The sequence below is a fragment of the Heterocephalus glaber genome, unplaced genomic scaffold (genome assembly GCF_053883595.1).
Source record: "Heterocephalus glaber isolate CG9 unplaced genomic scaffold, H.glaber_assembly_v1.0 deba00001724, whole genome shotgun sequence".
Taxonomy (NCBI): Eukaryota; Metazoa; Chordata; class Mammalia; order Rodentia; family Bathyergidae; genus Heterocephalus; species Heterocephalus glaber.
Window position 1 is genome coordinate 10330428 of NW_028258435.1, and position 9759 is coordinate 10340186.

The window sequence follows — 9759 nt, forward strand, 5'->3', positions numbered from 1 at the left end:
TGGAGTTTTAGCAGAGGTCCAACTCGCTCTTTGTTGGTCCACTAAGTCCTCAAATTCATCCTATAGTTATATCCATGGTTCCAGAATGGGCAGTTGGGATAGATATAATTAGTACTTGGTAGAACACTTACTTTGGCTCAGAAATCTGTAGCACGAGGGCTATTATAAATGAAAAAGCCAAATGGAAGCCATTAGAGTTGCCTTTGTTGGGCAAATTATTAAATAAAAACAGTATCACTCTTGGAGAGATTACAGAGACTGTTGCCGTTATCAAGGACTTGAAGGATACAGGGTTAGTTGTTCCCAATGCATCTCCATTTAATTCTTTGATTTGGCTTGTGCAGAAGATGGATGGACCTGGAGAATGGTGGTACATGACCACAAAGTGAATCAAGTTGTTACTCCAATTGAAGCTGCTTTACTAGATATGATATCCTTGCTTGAGAAGATTAACACATCTCCTGTTACTTGGCATGCAGCTATTGACTTGGCAAATGCCTTCCTTCTCTATACCTATCCATAAGACTCATCAGAAACAATTTATTTTCAGCGAGCAAGGCCAGCAATACACTTTCATTGTCCTACCTCAAAGTTATATTAGCTCTCCAGCCCTGTGTCACAACTTAGTTTGCAGGGATCTTGATCACCTTTCTCTTCCACAAGGCCTAACACTGGTCCATTACATTGATAATGTTAGGCTGACAAGACCAAGTCAGCAGGAGGTACCAACCACTCTGGTCTTGTTAGTAAAGAATTTGAAGGGCTGAGGATTTAGTTTAGTGGCACCACAGCTGTCTTGCAAGCACAAAGTCCTGAGTTTGAACCCCAGTACCACAAAAAAAAAATTTGAGAAGCAGAGGACGGGAAATAACTTCCACTAAAATTACAGGTCCTTCTTCCTCAATGAAATTTCTAGGAGTCAAGTAGTGTAGGCCATGTAGCAATTTTGCTTCTAAGATAAAAGATAAGTTGTTGATCAGGCTTCTCCTACAACAAAAAAAAGAGGGACAATGCCTCATGGGCCTATTTGAATATTGGAGGCAACACATTCCTTATTTAGGTATTTAACTCCAGCCCGTGTACTCAGTGACTCAGAAAGCTGCTAGGTTTTTTGGTTTTGTTTTGTTTTGTTGGTACTGGGGATCGAACTCAGGACCTTGTGCTTGCGAGACAGGCAGCGGAATCACTGAGCTAAATCCGCAGCCCAAAAAGTTGCTAGTTTTGAGTGTGACCCTGAACAAGAAAAGGCTCTAACAGGTCCAGGCTTCCATGCAAGCTTCTCTGATAATGGGGTCATATGATCCAGCAGATCCAGTGGTATTTCAAGTGTTGGTGGCAGGTAAGGAAGTTGTTTGTAGTCTCTGGCAGGTCCTTCTAGGTAAATTGCTACAGAGATCATCAGGATTTTGGAGCAAGACTCTGCCATCATCCGCAGACAACTACTCTCCTTTTGAAAAATAGACCTTGGCCTACTACTGAGCCTTAGTGGAACTGAATGCTTGACCATGGGCCAGAAGGTAACCATCCAACCTGAGCTGCCTGTCATGAGCTTGATATTATCTGATCGACTGAGTCAATAGTTGGACATGCACAGCAACAGCCTATCACTAAATGGAAATTGTATATACATGATTGAGACAGAGCAGGTCCAGAGGATACAAGTAAGTTACAGGAGGAAGTTCCTCAGATGCCCATGGCTCCTACTACTGACATATCACCTTCTGTTTCCCAACATGCACCTATAGCCTCATGGGGTCTAGCATATGATCAGGTGTTAGAGGGGAAAAAAAAGGTTAGCCACTGTTTAGGGATGGTTCTGCATGTTATGCAAGCACCACCAGCAAGTGGACAGGTGCGGTATTACAACCCCTTTCTAGGACATCCCCAGTGGTGAAGGAAAATCTTAACAGTGGGCAGAACTTTGGGCAGTGCACGTGGTAGTACATTTTCCCTGGGAGGAAAAATGACCAGATATACAACCGTATACTGATTCATGGGCTGTAGCCAATGGCCTGGTTGGGTGTTCAGGAACTTGGAGGAACATAACTGGAAAATTGGTGATAAAGTTGTTTGGGGAGGAGGTACGTGGATAGACCTATCTATATGCAAAAGATGTAAAACTATTTGAAATTTTCTTTTGTTTGTTTTGTTTGTTTGCTTTGGTACTGGGGATTGAACTCAGGACCTTGCACTTGCAAGGCAGGCGCAACACCACTGACCTAAATCCCTGGCCCTGTAAATATATTTGTATCCCCTGTAAATGCTCACCAAAAAGTGACCTCAGCAGAAGAAGACTTTAACAATCAAGTAGATAAGATGACCCATTCTGTAGACAGTCGTCAACTTCTCTCTTCAGCCACCCCTGTCATTGCTCAATAGGCTCATGAACAGAGTGGCCATGTTGGCAGGGATGGCTTTTATGCAAACTCATAAACATGGACTCCCACACACCAAGGCTTATCTAGCTATAGCCACTGCTGAATGCCCAATATGCCAGTAGCAGATACCAGCACTGATTTCCCAATATGGCACCATTCCCTGGGGTGATCAGCCTTTGACCTGGTGGCAGGTTGATTATATTGGACCACTTTCATCATGGAAAGGAGTGTGCATTATCCTTACAGGCAAAAATACCTATTCTGTAAATGGATTTGCCTTTCCTGCATGTAATGCTTCTACCAAACTCCCATCCATGGAATCATATAATGCCTTATCCAATATCGTGGAATTCCACACAGCATTGGCTCTGACTCCAAGGAACACATACGATGTCCAAAGAAATGAGGCAATGGGCTCCTGGTCATGGAATTCACTGGTCTTACCACGTTCCTCACTATCTGGAAGCATGTAGATTGACAGAAAAGTGGAATGGTCTTTTGAAGACATAGTTACAGCACCAGTTAGGTGACAATAGCTTGCAGGGCTGAGGCAAGGTTCTTCTAAAGGCTGTATATGCTTTGAGTTAGCATCTACTATGTAGTACTGTGTCTCCCTAGCCAGGATTCATGGGTGCAGCAATAAAGGGGTGGAGGTAAGAGTGATACCAGTCACTGTTAGCTATAGTGATCTACTAGCAAAATTTTTGTACCCTGTTATCATGACTTTATGCTTTGCTGGCTTAGAAAGAAGTCTTAATTCCAGAGGGTGAAGACCTGTAACAGGAAGCGCAACAATGACACCATTGAACTGGAACCAAAGACTTCCCCCTGGTGATTTTGGCCTCCTTATGACTCTGAGGAAACTAGCTAAAAAGGGTGTTACTAGTTTAAAAGGGTGATGAGAGGGGTGACTGACACAGACTGTTAAGGGAATATTGGAATATTACTCCACAATGGAGAAAAGAAAGAATATACTTCTCATGCAGGTGATTCCTTAGGGGACCTACTGGTATTAACCTGCCATATTATAAAAGTCAAAGGGAAACTATAACAATCCAATCCAAACACAATGTCATATGGCCCAGATCCTTCAGGAATGAAAGTATGGGTCACCATCTCAGGGAAAGAACCAATACTTGCTGATGTACTTACTGAAGGCCAAGGAAATACAGAATGAGTAGTACAAGGTAGTTCTAAATATCAGCTATGCCCCCATGATCTGCTACAGAAATGAGGATTGTAACTGTAATACTTCTTTCCTAATATGCTTCCAATGTAATATAATGTTGATAGACTTAATATTGGTTAAGGTTTGTTAAACCTATGTTTGAGTGAAATGTAAGTAAGCATCACCCAAAGAAATGTGAGTAAGCATCACTCAAAGAAATCTTCCCTTCTATTCTGGGGAAGGAATTAGTGTGTTTCCATTTGTGTGCAGGACACTTATAACACGTTAGGTATATTTATAAACTTGTGTTTGGATCTGGAGACTATGTTTTAAAGAAATGTGTCTGGTTTTGAAGTTGTCAAGGGTGGATTGTGATAATTAACTCATTGTGTTAACTTGAGTGCTACATGTCCAACTAAATTTGCACAGCAAAGTTATGGGTATGGAAGACCCACCCTAGATTCTTGCCAGAATGTTATAAAAGAGAAACAAAACTGTTAGCATTCTACCATGACTGTATGGCTCTTCCCTCCTTTCTTTTAGGACAGGAAGCAACCCTGGGACTGTTCTGTTGTTCTGCTGTCAGAGTTAAAGCCAGAACCTCTCTAAACAAAATGGTGCCCCCGGTTACCCATTGCTGATCCATGTAGGCTGTTCAACCTCACTCACCAACTGTTGTCGCTTGGAGACGTTCCAGGAACATTGTCTTGCACTCTCACCACTTCCTTCAACTGTACAAGACTCTCAGCTCAGGTCTGGTCTCTGTTTCACAGTGAGCAGCAAAGTTGTTTATGCTGCCTCTCCACCAGGGAGCACAGCCCTTCTCCTGAACCGTGTGTTTTCCTGTCTGCAGCAGTGAGCTATTTTTTCTGTAGCAATGGATCCTATTTTCTTTTCTATCGGGCCCCTCTGGTTCTTGTGTGCCCTCTACACTCTGTTTTGGTTTCTGGGCTGTTGATTTCCAGACTTTGGGCACTTTGTCTTGGGGAAACTGTGCCGCTGGAGTTCACTGCTCTGGTGGGAGTGTAAATTGGTAAAACCACTATGGAGATCAGTATGGAAATTCCTCAAAAACTAAAAATGGAAATTCCATTTGATCCAGCTATTCCTTTTCTAGATATCTTCCTGAAAGTTAAAGACATCATATCATAGTGCCATTCTGGGGCCAATTACCACAGAGGTTGTAGTTTAGCTTCCTGGATTGATTGCTACAGATATTGCAGCTAAGAGTTACCTTTACAGATGGTTTGGCCATTGTCTGCTTGTATATTCAGTATCTCACTAGAATGTTCCCATCAGCTTTTCACCAATAACTTCAAGCTAGGAACTACCCAAATGCTCATCATTATTGTGATGCATAAATAAATGGAATATATGAAATGCATAATGAAATATTATATAGCAATGTGAATAACTATAATTATTCTCAACAATGTGGTTGAATCTCACAAAAAAAGATTGCATACAATAGGATTGTGTTTATATGAGGCACACAGAGCCAGCCTAATCCATAACACTAAAAGTCAGGATGGTGATGCCCTTATGAGAAGTAGTATAAGTACTTGATAGGAGTAAAAGGGAGTGTTCTGTGAAGCAGGTCATAACTGTTTCTTTTCTTTCTTTTTTTTTCTTTTTTTTGGTACCGGGGATAGAACTCAGGACCTTGAGCTTGCAAGGCGGGCGGCAGCACCACTGAGCTAAATCCCCAGCCCTAATAACTGTTTCTTGATCTGCAATGTTGGTTACATGGTGTGTGTAGTGAAAATTTATTTGGATTTGCAACTATGATATGAAAACCTGTATGTATATTGGTTTCCAATAAAAAGTTTAAAATAAACAAATAAAAAAACCAAAGAAACAAAAAAAGAAGGCTTGCTTCTGTTTCTGTGAAGGAGCTCCAGTATTCATCATCATCTTTGAAGTCATCTCCTGGCTTCCAGCACAGACTCTTCGACCTTCCAGTGTAGACTCTTTAGCCTCAGGCTCAGGCCATTCAGTCTTCTGGCACAGATCCTATATCCTTATATAGAATCACACAAGACACTACAGTGGCTCCAGGCCTTCAACTGGATCCTTTGGATCTCTGGTGCACAGACAGACCTTTTGCACTCCTCCACATGTGATTGTGTGGGCAGGCACCGTAAGCCAATCTTGTAAGTTATTATATATTTATATATCTCACATTAAAACTGTTTCTCTAGTAAGTATTGACTGATACACTACTATAATTCCTGATATCACTTTACAGACAAGGCATGATCCGTCTGACCTGTCACAATCAGAAACTCACAGCAGTATGATTTAATTTTTTATACAAGTGATGGTAAAATTACCACAAATTTAAAAGTTATAAAAATATAAGCATGAAAAGTAAAATTTTGATAGGAAAAAATTTTATATAAATCATAATATTGACACCAACATGAAAGCGAAATATCCAAAATTATGTACTTGATATAATTATGTTGGGATATATGCAGGTATCTTGTTAGAATATGAAAAACAAAACATTTGCTAATCTACAAGTTGTGTGAGAACAAGCTTTGTCAAAACACATGTTCATAAGTCACTAAATATACATATATATATAAAACATCAAATTTAAAATTATCTTTTACACAGAATATGAAGTATATACACTAAGAAAATTAAAATCAAAGTTAGTGAGAAGTCCCATCAATTAAAAAGCAATTAATAAAATTTATTTTAGTGGCCTATACTCCTAATAGTAAAAACAAAACAAAATCAAACTATGTAAATATTAAACTTACTTTGAAGTGAGAAATTCAGTTCAATTCACTTTTAATTGGAAGATATAATAAGTTCAAAGACTATGACATACACAAAAATATATTATGTCAATATTTTTTATAATAAATACATGTTCTTTTTTTTTTTTTTTTGGTACCGGGGATCGAACTCAGACTTTGCGCTTGCGAGGCAGGCGGGGGAACCACTGAGCTAAATTCCCAGCCCAGTGTTTTTTATAATAAAGACTACAGATACACAGTTTAGGTATTTATAAGTGATTTATTGAAAAACACAGAAGGAATACATTCTAGGATATCTCCATTTGGGAGTGTATTTTCTGGAAACTTTATGAAGAAATATTGACATTAAATTTTTGTTTAATTTGTCTCCACCACATAATGAATTTTCATAGGTTTTTCAAAACAGGCATATATATATATATATATATATATATATATATATATATATATATATATATATATATATATATAGTTTCTCCCTAGTGTGACTTTCATGTAGTTGATAAAAACTGTGTTCACTGAATGCTTTCCCTACATTACTTATATAGGGTTCATCCCCAGTGTGAGATCTTCTGTGTCTGTAAAATGAACTCATTAGCAGATCTTTCTCCACATGGCTTACAGGCATAGTTTCTCACCTGTGTTTTTCATGTGCTTGACAATATTTGTGTGCAGTGAATGCCTTCCCACGTTGCTTGCACACATAAGGTTTCTCTCCTGTGTGACTTTTATCATGTCTCTTGTAAGAACTCTTTGTAGTGAATGCTTTTCTACACTGCTTGCACACATAATGTTTCTCCCCAGTGTGAGTTCTTTCACGTCTGTGACAAGATTTGTGTATAGTAAATGTCTTCCCACAGTGCTTACGTATGTACAGTTTCTCCCCAGTGTGAATTCTTTCAGGGCTTTGACAGGAACTGTGTGTGGTGAATGCTTTCCCACTTTGCTTACATACATAGGGTTTCTCACCCATGTGGGTTTGTTTATGTCTACAAAATGTAGTTACCAGAAAATCCTTTTCCACATTGATTACACACACAGGGCTTCTCACCTGTGTGAATTCTTTTTTGATATTTGATAATAAATGTGTTTTGTGAATGCTTTCCCACATTGCTTGCACATGTTTCTCATGTGACTTCTTTCATGTATTTGAAAATAACTGTGCCTACTGAATGCTCTTCCACATTGTTTACATAAATATGGTTTCTTCACAATGTGAATTCATTCATGGCTTTGACAGTTACTGTGTGTACTAAATGCTTTCCTACATTGCTTATATAGATAGGGTTTCTCTCCAGTGTGAATTATTTCATGTATTTGACAGTGACTGTGTCTCTTGAATGCTTTCCCACATTGCTTACATGCATAGGGTTTCTCATTAGAGTGGGTTTGTATATGTCTACAAAATGCAGATTTATCAGCAAATCCTTTTCCAAATTGCTTACATACATATGGTTTCTGCCCCGTGTGACTTCTTTCACGAACTGTACAAGAACTGTGTCTACTGAATGCTTTCCCACATTGCCTACATGCATAGGGTTTCTCCCCGTTGTGAATTCTTTCATGTATTTGACACTGTGTCTGCTAAATGCTTTCCCACAATGCTTACATACATATGGTTTCTCCTCCAGGTGAAAGCTTTCATGAATTTTACAACTTTGAGTATTGAAGATTATCCCACATTGCTTGCATACATATGGTTTATTCCCAGTGTGAATACTTTCATGAATTTGAACACCAATAGGGGTGCTGGAGACTTTCACACTTTTCTTTCCTACAAAGGTCCTCTATCCAGGGTGAGGTCTTTCACTAAGTTCAGAGTAGGTTTTCCCATATTGGTCATAATGATAGAGTTTCTCTCCAGTCTTTGTCCTTCCATGTTTCTGAAAGGACTGGAAATCACTGCAAGTTTTTCCATGTTCATTACAATTTTTCAGCTTGTCATCAAATCCCAAATACTCATGTGGCTTCAGTCCAGTATGAGGTAAAATGAGCACATTTAGTGATAAATGTTCAATCGGGCTTTCTACAAGCATGGCTTTCAGCTGGCATTAAAGCAGCTTGTCTGTCCATATTACCATCTGGAATCCAAAGGAATATTTTTTCATGTTGATTCCAGCTTTATATTGATAACATTTTCCTACCTCTTCACTTTGGTAAAGAAAAAAAGAACAAAAATATCAGTCACAATAAAAAGATCTCCATTTCAGTAATTTACTAGGATAAGTTCTGTCTTGATGCCCATTAAGAAATTTTGAGAATGAATACGCTGAATGACCTGGAGGAGGCCTCCAAAACAGCCATTCCCCAAAGGATGGTATTCATTTGAGCATTTCAAATGGTATACATTCGCAATACATAAGGTCTAGTTTCATTTAGGTCATTGATACATATGTATATCATATATTCATCATTTTGACACCTCTTCCCTCAGCACTCTCCCCTTCTCTCCTTACCCTGGTCATCTTTCCCATCTCCAACAAGTCAGCTTTTATGTTTTCTCTATCACGTCTCCTTAATTTGACTCCCTAATTTATGTTTTGGTTTCTCATATAAAAGAAAACACCAGTAATTTCTTTTCTATGTCTGACTTTTTTTCAGTTAACATGAAATGGAGTCCCATCTATTTTGGTGTTCGCTTGTTTTGTTTTGTTTTTGGCAAAAGATATGATGTTATTCTTCTTTAAGGCTGAATATATAGTATTTTTTCAGTGCCGAGAATTAAACAAAGGTCTTGGCACTAAATTACACCTCTAGTTTTTTAATTTCTTATTTTGACAGTTTCTCATTGATCATTAATTTGCTTAGGCTGAACTTCAGGTTGTCCTCCTTCTAACTCAGCTTCCCAGAGTGCTAGGATTATAAGAAGGCACCACCATGTTAAGCATACCCCACATTGTCCTTATCCATGCATACAATGAGGGGCATCGAGGCTGTTACAGAGCATGGGTATTGGGAATTATTTCCAGAACTTAGTTATTGTGAATATCCATGCATATTGTGCTTTGAGCACGGGTATGCTTGTATCCGTAAGATATGATAATTTTAAATCCTTTCAGAAAATACATAGGGAGATTTGCCTGGCTCAAATGCAAACTACTATTTTTATTTTTGAGACATTTATATGTTATCAAAATGGTTCTACTTTATATTCCTACTAACAATGTATGAACGTGCCTTCCAAGAATTTTAAAACATGAATGCACCCAATTCTCTGGAGGATGCTTTCAAAATATCTATTATGATACTAGCATTCATTTGCATTTTGAATATTGCTTCCAGGTTAGCAATATTTTAGATAATGTATAACTCATATTTATATATACTTGAAGATGAGTTCCAGTCAAAGTTCAAAATGTATTCTTTTCATATATGCCTTTACACAATACATAAATGCAATTACATACATTTTCATGATGTTGATCATGGAAAACTTCTTTTA